Here is a 17,644-nt window from a genome sequence, read left to right as displayed (position 1 = left end):
TGCAACATAATGTTCTGTGCTAAGTACCAGGTGCCCAGCCGCAATTTCTTTGGCTAAAAATCTCTTCCTGCCCTGCACCACAATGTAAGTGATAACGTGTCTTTAATGTTGAAGAATGCTGTCAGTGGCAGGGTGGCCCATTTCATGATACCCTAAGGCCTCATGTCCACGGGCAAAAGAAGAATTAAAATCCGCAGCGGATTTTAACTCTTCACCCGCATGCGGATCCGCACCCCATAGGGATGCATTGACCACCCGCGGGTAGATAAATACCCGCGGATGGTCAATAAAAGGGATTTTAAAAAAAATGGAGCATGAAAAAATCTGGACCATGCTCCATTTTCGTGCGGGTCTCCCGCGGGGACGGCTCCCGCGGGCTTCTATTGAAGCCTATGGAAGCCGTCCGGATCCGTGGGAGACCTAAAATAGGAATTTAAAAGAATTTACTCATCCGGAGCGGACCAGGAAGGTCTTCTCTTCCTCACGGCCGGATCTTTCTTGCTTCGGCTCGGCGAATGTGCCCGGCGCATGCGCGTGGCACGTCGGCGATGTGCCGGCGACGTGCCGCCGGCGTGACGAGTTCATCCGCCGGCCGAAAAAGAAGATCCGGCCGTGAGGAAGAGAAGACCCTCTCGGCCCGCTCCGGATGAGTAAATTCTTTTAAATTCCTATTTTAAGCGCTCATGTTCGCGGGGCAGGAGGGACCCGCTGCAGATTCTCCATGTAGAATCTGTAGCGGATCTGATTTTCCCTGTGGACATGAGGCCTAAGAGTTGTGGGACATTCATCCTTATCTGTCCCCATATCATCCCACTCCTCCCCTTTCTCTTAAACCAAAAATTTTCTAAAGCACAAGAACAGCTGTAGCTCTACATCTCAACTGTACAAACTGTGTGAAGAACTAAGTGGGATGGAGGAGGAAACCACAAGTAAGGGTGGTTTCACATCTGTGTTGGAACATCTGTCGCAGATCCAGTTGCAAATACCAGAAGAAAAAGCACTGCATTCCTCTTACTCCTCCAAAGAAAAAGCAATAGAGTTATCAAAAATGACTCCAAGGAAGACAACAGGTGTGATGCTTATTTTAAAGTTTGCAAAGGACACCAGCCGAACAGAACAACCAAGCATGGACCTTCTCCAAGGAAAAGTTGTAAATGCGCACTTGTCAGTTACTGGCAATGGTGCATTGGCGGAGATGTAGTTTTGTACTCCCCGGCGGGCATTTTAAATAACAATGTGGAAATCTGAAGATGTGTAGAAAGCAGTGATGGAGCAAGCTAAGAAAAAAGGTATTGCAATTCAATTTGATTATTTAGATAGATGTTTGAAATAATGGCAATAAGTGGAAATCTTAGGGGAATTTTGGAAATTTTGACCAGTCTTCATGAAACCCTTTTAACAAGCAAAAATCCTTGGAAGTCCTCAGGTCCTTTGCAAGGACTCAGATTGCCATGACACCCACACAGCACCTTGTTGATTTTTTGTGGTGGGTTATTCAAGAGTCAGAGGGAGACCCTTGTTTCTGTTGGGCAATTTCATTGTCATTGTCAGGACTAGCCAGGGCATCTAAATGATTAATGGTTGGGATCAGAGTTATCTCCAATGTCAGCCACTATGACAGAGTGTCAGCTGGAAACCACGGACAACACCTGCTGCTTATGCTCCTGAGCCTGTTCCAAACAAATCCCACACACCTCCAACATACATGTATGTTAGCTACTGCTAGGGAGTTAAAAAGTCCAATAAAATAAAATTAACTAGCCTATTTCTCCAACGGGTGCAGCGGTCACACACTGGGTGAACAGCACAATAAAGCAGATGACCATTAGGGTGTTTTATTGGAGAGCTACAAAAATACTAAACTTTAGTAAGGCAAAGTTCGATCAGCTCAGAGATGGCCTTAGCCTTATTGACTGGGACAATGTCCTCAAAAATAAGAGTACAGACAATAAATGGGAAATGTTTAAAAACATCTTAAATACTTACTGTGAGCGGTTCATACCTTACAGGAATAAAGGAATTAGTAATGGGAGAAAACCAATGTGGCTCAATAAAGAAGTAATGGTGGCAATAAACCACAAAAAGAAAGCATTTAAACTACTAAAACAAGAAGGCAGCGAAGAAGCATTAAAGACTATAAGGAAAAAAATAAATTGTGTAAAAAGCAGATAAAAGCAGCAAAGGTGGAGACAGAGAAACTTATTGCCAATGAGAGTAAAACTAACCCTAAACTGTTCTTCAATAATAATATAAATAGTAAAAAAGATTAACCCCTTAGTGACCAGCCCATTGCCTTTTTACGTTCAGGCCTGCTGGGCTTAATTCTCAGAGGATGTAAAAACATGCTTCCTCTGGGAATGACAGCCTTGCAGGCTCTGGACGTGACATCTCCATGATGCCGCTTACAGGAGGTAGCTAATAGCATGGAGCTGTCATCCCGGGCTGCGGAACCCCGCTCCCAGTCAAAGTCAATGAAATATTTTAAAAAGTTAAAGTTTCAGCTCCTCTTAAGGATCGGATCCATAAGGGGAGCAGAGGATACTCAACCCCCATCCACCGTGATGCCCGGCGTCTTCCTTGTCCTCCCCGGTGGCGTCTGCACATGCGCGCTAGACACATTACATCACGCGCATGTGCAGAGGGCCGGGAAATGTAAAAACTCCCTGTTCCCAGCTACCGGGAGCCGCTGTATGCGGTTCCTGGTCACATGATCGCTGCTATCCAATAAAAAACAGTGATCATGTAAAAGTCGAGTGTTTGGAGATGTCACGGGGGGCCGCGATGAGCGGTCCTCGGTCACGTAATGGCGATCACATAAAAGTTAAAAGACAGTTAACGTTTGATGCGCCGTTCAGTTTGGACCCTCTTGTGCATCCAGACAGAAGATTAGGGCAACCATGGGTATATTTCTGAACACAGGACAAACAAGTATCTATTTTGGGGGTTAAAGTCTGCATTCCTATGTGTGCTGTACAAAAAAAAAAATTTTTAAATGACACAATTGCCAAAAAAAAACAAAATACAAATTTTTTTCCTTCTGCTTTGCTTAGATTCATTCAAAAACAGTAGGATCAAAAATACACAGTACACCCCTAGATGAATTTGTTAAGGGGTCTAGTTTTCAAAATGGGGTCATTTGTGGGGGTTCTTTATCGTTTTGGCTGCACAAGGGCTCTACAAGTGGGTTATAGGGTCTAAAACACCTTCAAGCAAAATGTCTGTTCTGAAAACCACTGGCTGCTCCTTTCGGGTAGGGCCCTGTTGTGCATATGGACAGAAGATTAGGGCCACAATGGGTATGTTTCTGAACACAGGACGGAGGTATCCATTTTGGGGTGCAAATCTTCACTCATGTATCTGCTGTACAAAAAAAAATGTTTTTAAAATGACATAATTGCTTAAAAAATAAAAATCGTAATTTTTTACTTCTGCTTTGCTTAGATTCATTTAAAAACTGTGCAGTCAAAATACACAGTACACCCCTAGATGAATTTGTTAAAGGGTCTAGTTTTGAAAATGGGGTCATTTGTGGGGGGTCCCTGTTGGTTTAGCCGTTTAAGGGCTCTACAAGTGCGCAACGGGGCCTAAAACGCTTTCAAGCAAAATGTCTGACCTGAAAGCCACCGGCTGCTCCTTTTGGTTTGGGCCCCGTTGTGCATACGGACAGAAGATTAGGGCCACAATGGGTATATTTATGAACACAGGACAAACGGGGGTATCCATTTTGGGGTGCAAATCTTCATTTTCATGTGCATTATAGAAAAAAATCCTGTGTTTAAAATTACATATTTGCAAAAATAGTGAATACATTAAGGGGTGTAGTATTTAAAATGGGGTCATTTGTGGGGGTATCTATCATTCTGACAGCTAGGAGCCTTTGCAATCTTGTCTTGGTTCAGGAAAACAAAGTGTTCCTCAAAATATTAATAATTAATGTTAAATTTGTATGTCTCCTAAATGGTTAAAAAAACACGAACATTTTTCCAATGTGCACCCAGAATAAAGTAAACAGATGGAAATATATATCTTATCAAAAAATTTCTATATTATGTTTGCACATATTTAAGATATTGCAGTTGGAAATGTGAAAAAAATGACGATTTTTTTCAAAATTTTCCCAATTTGGCCGTTTTTAATAAATAAACAGAAATTCTATTGGTCTATTTTTTTTCTGCCTAAATGAAGTACAATATTTGGCAGAAAAACAATGTCACAATCACTTGGATATGCAGAACCTTTACAGTGTTATTCCATGTTGAAATGACACATGTCAGATTTCCAAAATTTGGCCTGGTCATTAAGGCGCAAACAGGCTTGGTCACTAAGCAGTTAATATTGAAATTGTTGGACCTTTAATAGGTAATGTAGGAAACATTGTAGAGGTTGAAGAGAAGAAAGCAAATGTATTAGTTTTTTTTTTCTCCAATGTATTTACAGAGGAAACGTAAATGTCAGATGAGATGCAGAGTAATAAAGTAAACTCTCCACTAAATGTCACTAGTTTAACCCAGAAAGTAGTGCAGGGTCGCCTTAAAAAGATTAAAATCACTGGGTCCTCATGGTATACACCCCTGGGTTCTAAGGGAATTAAGTAATGTGGTAGACAGACCATTGGTAATTATATTAAGGACTATGTAGTGACAGGGTCTGTCCCCTCGATTGAAACGTAGTCAATGTGGTGCCAATATTCAAAAAGGGGTCGAAAAGTGAACGCAGAAAAAACAGTCCGGTTAATTCTTCTTCTTTTTTTTAACAAATCTTTATTTGTAACTGGGGAAAGGGAAAGTGGTAGAAAATGGTTACATTATTTCCTCTGTAACAATTATGGCATGAAAAAGTGTCAATTAATAAAACAGTAAGAAATAAGAGCTTTTGCCAGCTTAAGTACATTTACTATAGAACTTACAATTATAACATAATAGTTAGTATCTTCTTCCAGCTGAGAAAATTATCAAACTTACAATCCGTTCGGAAGAATGGAAATTATAAAACAGCGTATCTTTATCAAAAATTATCAACAATAGTTTATCAACAACTATGTACATAGTGTGGTTGCTACTGTTGTGTCCAGAGTTACTGTAACCCGGGTGGGAGGCTAAACCTTGCACCCAGATTTTAAAAGGCAAAAGTTCTCTGGTCCAAGTCAGTGAGAGACCCCAGCGAGCCGAGTATCCCCCCTGAGTAGGTGTTATGCTTATTATTAAATTCCAGGTCCATCGCCCTTGAATCTCAGGTAGGCCGGTTAATTCTTACATGTGTTGTGAGAAAAATGTTTGAAGGTTTTTTCTAAAAGATCCTATCCTGAAGTATTTCAAGAAAAATAGCTGTATAACTCCGTACCAGCATGGAGAGATTGCTCCTGTCAAACCAATCTGACCAGCTTCTACGAGGAGGTAAGTTCTAGATTGGACTGGGGAGAGTCATTGGATTTTGTGTATCTGGACTTTTTCAAAGAGTTTGATACTGTGCCGCATAAAAGATTAGTATAAAAAATGAGAATGCTTGGTCTGGCTGAGAATGTGTATAAGTGGGTGAGTAACTGGCTCAGTGATAGAAAGCAGAGGGTGGTTATTAATGGTACATTCTCTAATCGGGTCACTGTTACTAGTAGGGTACCACAGGGATCAGTAATGGGCTCTATTCTTTTAAATATATTTATTATTCACCTGGTAGAAGGATTGTATAGTAAAATATCAATATTTGCAGATGAGACAAAACTATGTAAACTAATTAACACAAGAAGACAGAATGCAGTTGAAAATAGATCTACATAAAGGCCCTTTTATATGCAATGATTATCGCTTAAACAACTGCATGACTGAACGAACTGCCGACATTTTTTAATAGATTACTTGCACCTAATAATCTGTATTCTTCCTCATTAGCTAAAGTAAACTCAGTAGCAGCTGGGTGTGTTTGTGCAAGAGATTATCTGGAGAGCAGATTTCATTGTCTTTCTCCCTTTCATGCACAATGAGTACATTATTATCTCCAGGCATGAGGAAACATTACACTCATTGTGTATGAAGAGCAAACAAAACCATATTTAAGTCCCTGAAAAGCCTGAATCAACTTTATTCAAATGGAACGAATTCTGAGCGGCTTAACAATGGATTTTATGGTGGGTAAAAACCAGCGCTGAACGACCAGCTAACGAGTAGTGCACGACTGCCCACGTTTACAAGTAATGATTATTGTTCATTTTCAGCCATTTGTAAGGGCCTTTAATTGGAGACTTGGGCAGAAAAGTGGCAAATGAGGTTTATCACTGATAAATGTAAGGTTATGCACATGGGCAGAGGAAATACATGTCTCCTTTACATGCTAAATGGGAAACCATTGGGTAACAATGACATGGAAAAGGACTTGGGGATTTTAGTTAACTGTAAACTTACCTGCAACAACAAGAGGTCTAGGGGCACATGATGAGAACATTGTTCTTCCTCTTTACAAATCACTAGTCAGACCACACATGGAATATTGTGTACAGTTTTGGGCAGCAGTATGCAAGAAGGATATTATCAGAGTTTGAGCAAGTTCAAAGGCGGGTAACTAAAGTAATAATTGGAATGATAATTGTCTATTCAGTCGCATTCGACCTTCGGTCACTTTATAGATCAACGATCTCGGTTCTTGGTGGCCTTTATTGTATCAAGCTATCTTGTTCTTTGTCATCCTGATCTTCTATTTCCACTGACTTTGCCAAGTATCAATACAAAAAAGGGAACCGCTGTTTGATAATTTTGCTTTGATGCGATCTAACACTACCTTGCTCGTTGTCATGGTAGTCCAAGGTATCCGTAACATTCTCCTCCAGCACCAGAGTTTAAACTCGTCAATTTTCCTTTTGTCTGTTTTCCTGAGCGTCCAACTTTCACAACCATACATCGTTCTGGGAAAGACAAATGCATTGACTAGTCTGGTTGTTAACGATTCTGCCACCGATTTTGACTCCAACTTCTAATTCGTCCAAATTGCATCGCCTCATGATTGTTTCTGGGTCTTCATCAAGATTTAGTGCAGGTTCGCAATTTAATCTCTGGTGCTACATCCTTTGTGGAAACCTGCTTGAACTTCTACAAGTTCACATTCAACAATTGTTGCAGTTAATTTTTGTATGATCTTTAGAAGAGCTTTGCTTGCGTGAGGTATGAGGGTGATGGTGCAGTAATTGGAACATTCTTGAGCAACACTTTTTTTTGGAAGTGTTACAAAGACAGACCTTGTCCAGTCTTTGGGCCACGATTTGGAGCTCCAGATCTTGATTGACACTGGTTTGAGCAGTTCGGCTGGTATGTGATCAGTGCCCAGAGCTTTCCTGTTTGGTATTTTTTCAGGGCCCATGTGACTTTTTCCTCCAGAATGCCCGGTTCTTGTTCTACTTGATGTACCTTATCCAATGGATTGTCTGTCTGATTGCCTGCCTGCAGCTGTGCTGTATATATTCTCACCACCTACACTTGATTTGATCTTCTTCTTGTAATAATTTGCCATCCCAGTCTTTGATAGTTGCTGCCTTGCGTGATGTGAACTTTGCCTGGGTCTCCTTCCCATGGGCGAAAAGAGCTTAGGTGTGTCCTTGCTGGTTCGCTTCTTTTAGTTTTTTCCTCCCTGTCACACCGTTATGTGAAGTTGTACTAAATATCCTGCTGGCGTGGATTGTTTTCTTGTTTATTTAAGTAAAGTGGCACTGCCGACCGTTTCCGGCTTTGCCAATTTAAACTACCCTGTGAGTGTGGACCGCTTCTTTCATAGCCCAGATTCACTGCAGGGGAAGGAACGGTGACAACCTAAAGCCCAGGTAAATTGCACGGCGGGTTCCCTGTGTGTAGGCCGTCCCTCAGCTGCTTGGACGGGTCATGAGCTACCCTCAAGCTGGGAGATGGTAGAGCCCCGTGACGAGGCCCAGACTCTAACCCGCTGTCTCCTAGGCAGAGAACCCGCTCCTTGGATACTGCAAATGGCGTCCGTGGCTTCAGCTGCTCAGTGCTTGTTGGCGATGATTTGTTCAGCCATAGTCTATGTGATCGATTTGATTTGCTCTCATTATTCGGCAGTGTCTTTTCCGATGGTGCTGAGTGCTTAAATTTGCTATTTACTTTGACTGCGTATCGTGAATGAATGTCGTCTACATTGAAATAGCGTATTGCTGGCGACCTTTAGATGTTGCTGAAATAAATGGAATGGGCAGGCTACAATACGCAGAGAGGTTATCAAAATTGGAGTTATACACTTGAGAGAAAAGATGGCTGAGGGGCGACCTAATAATTAAGTATAAATATATCAGGGGAGAATACAAAGATCTCTCCCATCATCCATTTATACCCTGGACTGTGACAGTAACAAGGTGATATCCTCTGTTTAAAGGAAAGAAGATTTCTACATCGACATAGAAGGGGGGGTGGGGGTCTATATTGTAAAAGCAGTGAGACTGTGGAACTCTATGCCTGAGGTTTTATTTCACGAACGGCTGATATACGCTATCATATGGGGTGTAGAGGCACGTGAACGGGCACACAAATCTAACATTTGTGTGCCCGTTCACACGTCATAGGCCCTGGCTAGAGGTGAGCGAGCACCAAAATGCTCGGGTGCTCGTTACTCGAGACGAACTTTTTGCGATGCTCGAGGGTTCGTTTCGAATAACGAACCCCATTGAAGTCAATGGGCGACCCAAGCATTTTTTCATTTGTGAAAATCGGGGCAATTCAAGAAAGTGATGGGAACGACACAGCAACGGATAGGGCAGGCGAGGGTCTACATGTTGGGCTGCATCTCAAGTTCACAGGTCCCACTATTAAGCCACAATAGCGGCAAGAGTGGGCCCCCCCCCCCCCCAACAACTTTTACTTCTGAAAAGCCCTCATTAGCAATGCATACCTTAGCTAAGCACCACACTACCTCCAACAAAGCACAATCACTGCCTGCATGACACTCCGCTGCCACTTCTCCAGGGTTACATGCTGCCCAACCCCCCCCCCACGACCCAGTGTCCACAGCGCACACCAAACTGTCCCTGCGCAGCCTTCAGCTGCCCTCATGCCACGCCACACTCATGTCTATTTATAAGTGCGTCTGCCAGAGGAACCGCAGGCACACACTGCAGAGGGTTGGCACGGCAAGGCAGCGACCCTCTTTAAAAGGGACGGGCCGGTAGTCCACAATGCTGTACAGAAGCAATGAAAAATCCAATCCTGTGCCACCTCCATCTGGAGCTGCACACGTGGGCATAGCAATGGGGAACCTATGTGCCACACACTATTCATTCTGTCAAGGTGTCTCCATGCCCCAGTCAGACCGCGTTTTTTTATAAATAGTCACAGGCATGTACAACTCCGCAATGGGAATTCCGTGTGCACCCACAGCATGGGTGGCTCCCTGGAACCCACCCGCTGTACATAAATGTATCCCATTGCAGTGCCCTGGACAGCAGAGCTAACGTCAGATGAAATGCAGGTGGGCTTCGGCCCACACTGCATGCCCCAGTCAGACTGGGGTTCTTTAGAAGTGGACACATGTAGTTACAACTCCCTGTGGACCCACAGCATGGGTGGCTCCCTGGAACCCACCGGCGGTACATAAAAATATCCCATTGCATTGCCCATCACAGCTGAGGTAATAATGTCATGTTTAATGCAGGTGGGCTTCGGCCCACACTGCATGCCCCAGTCAGACTGGGGTTCTTTAGAAGTGGACACATGTAGTTACAACTCCCTGTGGACCCACAGCATGGGTGGGTGCCAGGAAGCCACTGGCGGTACATAAATATATCCCATTGCATTGCCCATCACAGCTGAGGTAATAATGTCATGTTTAATGCAGGTGGGCTTCGGCCCACACTGCATGCCCCAGTCAGACTGGGGTTCTTTAGAAGTGGACACATGTAGTTACAACTCCCTGTGGACCCACAGCATGGGTGGCTCCCTGGAACCCACCGGCGGTACATAAAAATATCCCATTGCATTGCCCAACTCAGCGGATGTAACGTCAGCTGTAATGCAGGTGGGCTAAAAATTCATTTGATTACACTGTAGGCGAGGGCCCACAAAAATTGCTGTATCAACAGTACTAATGTACATCCGAAAAATTGGCCATGGCCAACCAAGAGGGCAGGTGAAACCCATTAATCGCTTTGGTTAATGTGGCTTAATTGGTAACTAGGCCAGGAGGCAGCCCAGTTAACATAAAAATTGGTGGAGGTGAAAGTTTCAACGCTTTAATGAGCATTGAAACGTATAAAAATTGTTTAGAAAAATTATATGACTGAGCCTTGTGGGCCTAAGAAAAATTGCCCGTTCGGCGTGATTATGTGAGGTTTCAGGAGGAGGAGCAGGAGGAGGAGGAGGAATATTATACCCAGATTGATGAAGCAAAAAGGTCCTCGTTTTTGATGGGGATACAGAACGATGCTTCCATCCGCGGGTGCAGCCTACGTATTGCTTAGGTATCGCTGCTGTCCGCTGGTGGAGAAGAGAAGTCTGGGGAAATCCAGGCTTTGTTCATCTTGATGAGTGTTAGCCTCTCGGCACTGTCGGTTTACAGGCAGGTACGCTTATCTGTGATGATTCCCCCAGCCGCACTAAACACCCTCTCTGACAAGACGCTAGCCGCAGGACAAGCAAGCACCTCCAGGGCATACAGCGCGGGTTCAGGCCACGTGTCCAGCTTCGACACCCAGTAGTTGTAGGGGGCAGAGGCGTCACGGAGGACGGTCGTGCGATCGGCTACGTACTCCCTCACCATCCTTTTACAGTGCTCCCGCCGACTTAGCCGTGACTGGGGAGCGGTGACACAGTCTTGCTGGGGAGCCAGAAAGCTGTCAAGGGCCTTAAAGAGTGTTGGCCTGCCTGTGCTGTACATGCTGCCTGATCTCCGTGCCTCCCCTGCTACCTGGCCCTCGGAACTGCGCCTTCGGCCACTAGCGCTGTCGTATGGGAATTTTACCATCAGTTTGTCCTCCAGGGTCCTGTGGTATAGCAACACTCTCGAACCCCTTTCCTCTTCGGGTATGAGAGTGGAAAGGTTCTCCTTAAACCGTGGGTCAAGCAGTGTGTACACCCAGTAATCCGTAGTGCCAGAATGCGTGTAACGCGAGGGTCACGAGAAAGGCATCCTAACATGAAGTCAGCCATGTGTGCCAGGGTACCTGTACGCAACACATGGCTGTCCTCACTAGGAAGATCACTTTCAGGATCCTCCTCCTCCTCCTCCTCCTCCTCAGGCCATACACGCTGAAAGGATGACAGGCCAGCAGCATGTGTACCCTCACCAGTGGGCCAAGCTGTGTCTTCCTCCTCCTCCTCATCTTCCTCCTCCTCCTCCTCCTCACCGCGCTGAGATATAGACAGGAGGGTGCTCTGACTATCCAGCGACATACTGTCTTCCCCCGGCTCTGTTTCCGAGTGCAAAGCGTCTGCCTTTATGCTTTGCAGGGAACTTCTCAAGAGGCATAGCAGAGGAATGGTGACGCTAATGATTGCAGCATCGCCACTCACCACCTGGGTAGACTCCTCAAAGTTTCGAAGGACTTGGCAGATGTCTGCCAACCAGGCCCACTCTTCTGAAAATAATTGAGGAGGCTGACTCCCACTGCGCCGCCCATGTTGGAGTTGGTATTCCACTATAGCTCTACGCTGCTCATAGAGCCTGGCCAACATGTGGAGCGTAGAGTTCCACCGTGTGGGCACGTCGCACAGCAGTCGGTGCACTGGCAGATTAAACCGATGTTGCAGGGTGCGCAGGGTGGCAGCGTCCGTGTGGGACTTGCGGAAATGTGCGCAGTCCGGCGCACCTTTCTGAGCAGGTCTGACAAGCGAGGGTAGCTTTTCAGAAAGCGCTGAACCACCAAATTAAAGACGTGGGCAAGGCATGGCACGTGCGTGAGGCTGCCGAGCTGCAGAGCCGCCACCAGGTTACGGCCGTTGTCACACACGACCATGCCCGGTTGGAGGCTCATCGGCGCAAGCCAGTGGTCGGTCTGCTCTGTCAGACCCTGCAGCAGTTCGTGGGCCGTGTGCCTCTTATCTCCTAAGATGAGTAGTTTCAGCACGGCCTGCTGACACTTGCCCACCGCTGTGCTGCCACGACGCGCGACACCGACTGCTGGCGACGTGCTGCTGCTGACACATCTTGATTGCGAGACAGAGGTTGCATTGGAGGAGGAGGAGGAGGGTGGTTTAGTGGAGGAAGCATACACCGCCGCAGATACCACCACCGAGCTGTGGCCCGCAATTCTGGGGGTGGGTAGGACGTGAGCGGTCCCAGGCTCTGACTCTGTCCCATTCTCCACTAAAGGACCACTGCGTATATTCAATCTATAATATGTTTTCTGGCCCTGCCTACACAATTCTGTCCCTGATGTGTGTGTCACGGAACTGCAGTGTTGCACTGTTATTAACTGCAACAGACCGGTGATTTCAGAGCCAGGAAATAATTTGGCGCAAGGCTGCTGTAACACTTAGCTGGCTGCGTATTTATTTGGAGAAATACTACCCCCAGCAGACACGGACCCAGAACACTGAGCAGAGTGACAGGCAGGCCAAATAGATTTTTTTCAAAAGGACCACTGCGTATATTCAATCTATAATATGTCTTCTGGCCCTGCCTACACAATTCTGTCCCTGATGTGTGTGTCACGGAACTGCAGTGTTGCACTGTTATTAACTGCAACAGACTGGTGATTTCAGAGCCAGGAAATAATTTGGCGCAAGCCTGCTGTAACACTTAGCTGGCTGCGTATTTATTTGGAGAACTACTACCCCCAGCAGACACGGACCCAGAACACTGAGCACAGTGACAGGCAGGCCAAATAGATTTTTTCCAAATATTTTTTTCAAAAGGACCACTGCGTATATTCAATCTATAATATATGTCTTCTGGCCCTGCCTACACAATTCTGTCCCTGGAGTATTACTGCAGGGCGCAATGCTCTGCACGGCCGATATACCAAAAAAAAAGTGCAACACTGCTAAAAGCAGCCTCCACAGTACTGCACACGGTTAGATGTGGCCCTAAGAAGGACCGTTGGGGTTCTTGAAGCCTACATTAACTCCTAACCCTCTCCCTACAGCAGCTCCAACACGATACCACTGTCCCTTAGCTATCTCACAACGCATCTGAGGCGAGCCGCGGAGGGGCCGATTTTTATACTCGGGTGACACCTGATCTCCCCAGCCACTCACTGCAGGGGGGTGGTATAGGGCTTGAACGTCGCAGGGGGAAGTTGTAATGCCTTCCCTGTCTTTCAATTGGCCAGAAAAGCGCGCTAACGTCTCAGAGAGGAAAGTGAAAGTAACCCGAACATCGCGTGGTACTCGTTACGAGTAACGAGCATCTCGAACACGCTAATACTCGAACGAGTATCAAGCTCGGACGAGTACGTTCGCTCATCTCTAGCCCTGGCGCATATGCGCCGAGGTCACCATGCCGTTGCCCCTTTTCCCTCCCTCCCCATTGCAGGCTCACCTGTGCTGTCCTCCCCGCTTGTTGTTTGCAATGGAAGGGAGTGGGGGCAGAGCTAAGAGCTGCCCTGCCCCCTCCCATTGATGGTTATGGACAAGGGGCGGGGAGAGGGCCAGGCGCTTAGCTCTGCCCCTGTCCAGCTCCTTCCCATTGCAAAGAACAAGCGGGCTCGTGGGAAAGAGCCCTTAAGATGTGGTGATGCAAATTCGATAAAAGAGTTTAAGAGGGGACTGGATGCCTTTTTTACAGGAATTATTTCTATTGTCAGATTGGAGTCAGGAAGGAATTTTCTTTTCCCTTAAATTAGAAAAAATGGCTTCTACCTCATTGGATTTTTTTGCCCTCCTCTGGATCAACATTGAAGGGGAGGGGGTTATAGGCTGAACTAGATGGACATATACCTTTTTGGGCCTAACACACTGAGCTTACAGGTCTTGGTATGATGAAGGAGGTAATTTACGCTATTTGTGATTAAAATGCATAGACTTGAGGCATTACCTATATAATTGGATTGGGCATATGGTAAAAAAATGTATACAGTCCACTTGTAATGTTGCTTCCTATGTTACTTTTAGGACTCTTTGTCATATTCCTTTCCCAAAGTTGGCAAGTATGATCAAATCAGATTATAACTCTCTACCATGTAATAAGGTTCTATGCTCTTCAAATTGTGGATCTACAGAGGAAAATAAGAGAGAGACTAGAAAAATCAGATTTATTGGAATACACAGAGATGTAGAGTTGTAAGAAAAAGTAATTGAACCCTTTAAAATTAGCTTAATTGCTGCATTGATTACTAATAAAATGTGATCTGAGTGTTATTTAATGGGCCACTCCAGTGATTTTCTTTTAAATTCATTATGTAACCATTCCCCCACTATAGATATTGGCTAGTATTACCTTGATTAGTTATTCCTTTCTATCTGAAATTCCTGGCCTCCTCCCTCTCAGGTGGTCATGTAATTTAATTCAGATTTACTTGGCTTTATTTTCTCTTAAACTAGTCAGTTTCTCAGTCAGCATAAGTCTTGTGAGATGATATTATATGGAGTGTACCCCACATGCTCTGCAGAGGGAATCACAGCTTCTCCTATCACAGTTACTGATTATCATTACAAAGTTATAATAGAGGAAATCATAGCACATCCTCGTGACTATATACGTACACTGTGAGGGCCATGAAAACAACGACCTACAAGGATGCCGTGAAAACAACGACCTACATGGATGCAACCCAAACAACGGTTGGAGGGAAAGATTCAGACAGGAGAATGTGCATACACACTGAACACCATAACAAAGTGAACTGCAGATGGGACTTGCAAGCAGACATCCAACAATGACTGTCAAACACCAAAACATTTATCAAGAATACCAACATGCATAAGCAGATGGAATAACTAAAATAAGTACAAAGTATTGGTTCATATTATGGCCAGGATACTTAAGCTCAGGAGCCCACGACAAGGGTCCTCATTGTCTCATAAATCTCTACTCCAACAAGACAACTTAACCCCAGGAGTCCTGCCTGCAAGCGGGGCAATTGTCCCAATATGGACTGCCCTATGCTGGAACCTAGGGGCCTGGCTCGCCATAGATGAAATACAACATAGACATTGAACAGGACATTCACACAAAAAAACGGACAAGGGACATAGACCCTGAATAGGGAGCTGATCACACTATTACTGCTGGGACCACTAAAGACAGACACTATTATTGCTGGGGGCCCTACTAATACTGCAGCCATTAATGGGTGTCACTATTAGAACTGGACCCACTAAAGGGGGCGCTAATACTATTGTGTCACTGTAATAATGGAAGTAAAAACATACATTTTGATAAGCCACACCCCTAATCACATTCCTAAACCTCGCCCCTTATCCTTTGCCTGGTATTTTTTGGTGACAAAAGGTGGCAATCCTAGTTACATGTTTTATTTCAGCAAAACTACACATACAGTATTCAGCCTTTCATAAGTGCTAACTAAAGAAAAGAAGCTCAGTTTACTTAAACCTTCTGTAATATTTGTATTCATGCTTTCGTTTGCCTTTGGAGATTTCATATCACATTTACTGCATATTTCAAGTACTTTCAAGGCTCACAGAACAATGTAAATATTGAAATAATACAAAGAGAAACATGTAAAGACGTAATAAAGCAGCTTTATAACAGCACTCTGAAGGGTGTTATAGACCAGGATAAATACTGCACAGTCCTGTTTAGAATTTGCAACAAAAGGGGTGTTTCTGTGCTGTTTTTGGGAGCTCTGGGCAGGGGCATGAAAACCCCCGGAGTTCTGGTTTTCCCTCCTATCATAGCCACAATGTTCTTTTTGCCGGATATGATGTCTCCATTAGCCTGAGTTCCCACACAGCGGAATCCCGGCGAAAATTTCACGGTTTGGCCGCAGCGAAAAACCGCGAGATTTCCGCCGGGAGAAGCACTGTTTCAAAACCCACCGCACTTAGCCGCGGGTTTTGAAGCGGCCCGGCTGCTCACCTCTTCCGCTGCGGCCGGCGCTCCCATAGAGGAGAGCGCGGCCACAGTGGAGGAAGAAAAAGAATGAGCATGCTGCGGCCGGCTAATCCGCGCTGCAGTGCCGGCTTCTGCCGGCTTTGCCGCGGCGGATTTGCCATCCCATGTGGACGAGATTTCTGAGAAATCTTGTCCATATGGCTGGCTAACTCCGGGATTAGCAGCCGCAGGCGGATGTACTGAGGCGAAATTCCAGACAGAATTTCCGCGGCAAATCCGCCCCGTGTGAACCAAGCCTTAGAACCACTATGCCTCTTGGACAGCTACATGACAGTCCCAAAGTCCTGTGAGGACTGCAATGTCCTCATCACAACCTGAAGACCCCTTTGATAAGATGACCAGACGTCCCGATTTAGGCGGGACAGTCTTGCTTTGAGACCCTGTGTCCCGCCTTCTGCTGGGACCCCAGCTGGTCAGCCATTTGTCTCGCTTTTGGGACATCTGTTCACCATAGTGATTACAAGCTGGGGTGCCAAAGCTCCCTGCCAGTAATCACTATGCGGCACCATGGCGGATACACACACTGACGACAGTGTATGCATACGGGATCTTCCTCCCCCTCCCCTGACCTCTCCTCTTTAGTACTGCAAGAGAAGAGGAGACGGCATGAGGCACTGCTGCAGGTGCACACACACCTCCTTCCGCAGCAGGGCAGAGAAGAGAAGAAGTAGTGGTGCTCTGAAGACCAGGAAGAGGGTAAGTATATTGTTTCATGGGGGCTCTACTACTACTGTGGGGTTCACTGTTACTACTGGGGTCGATATAAGGGACACTATTAGTAATAGTGTCACCTATATCAGCCGCAGTAGTAATAGTATTAGCACTGAGGCCACTGTGGGGGTCACTAATACTACTGAGGGCTACTGGGGGGACACTATTACTACTGAGGCCACTGTGGGGGACACTATTACTACTGAGGGCCACTGTGGGGGTCACTATTAGTACTGAGGCCACTGTAGGGGTCACTATTACTACTTAGACCACTGTGGGGGTCACTATTACTACTGAGACCACTGTGGGGGACACTATTACTACTGAGGCCACTGTGGGGGACACTATTACTACTGAGGCCACTGTGGGGGACACTATTACTACTGAGACCACTGTGGGGGACACTATTGCTACTGAGGCAATTCTGCATGTGGCAAGATAAATCAAGCTGACTTACAGCTCCTGTACACTGGCGAGAGCAATATCGGGCTGTGATTTACTTCCTGATATCGCTCTCGCAAACCTCAGAAACCCACTGGATGCCAGGCATTTTCATCTGCGGAGGTTCCCTTCATCTCTGCCGTGGCTGTCATAGTCGTGGCAGGAGATTGTATTTCCCAATTGCTTTTAATGGGGTAGCAGCAGCGCTGGCCCCATTGAAATCAATGGGAGAAGATAGCAATCCTCTGCCACTGCTGTCATTAATTGGATTACATTATTCCCCATAATTGGAAAACCTTAAATAGCAGTAAAAAATGGATATCATATTTGAATTCAGCACACTAAAGTTACTATAAGCCGCCTATCTGTTTATCTGTTACAAAAATTGTGTTGCACAGTGTAATCCCTAGCTGCAGAAAAAATAAATAATACATCACCTTAGAAGCACTGTGATCTCTGGCGCATATTCTTGCAGGTCCCTGGCACTCTTCTT

Source organism: Eleutherodactylus coqui, chromosome 6 (genome assembly GCF_035609145.1).
Source record: "Eleutherodactylus coqui strain aEleCoq1 chromosome 6, aEleCoq1.hap1, whole genome shotgun sequence".
NCBI lineage: Eukaryota > Metazoa > Chordata > Amphibia > Anura > Eleutherodactylidae > Eleutherodactylus > Eleutherodactylus coqui.
This window is presented reverse-complemented; position numbering follows the sequence as displayed.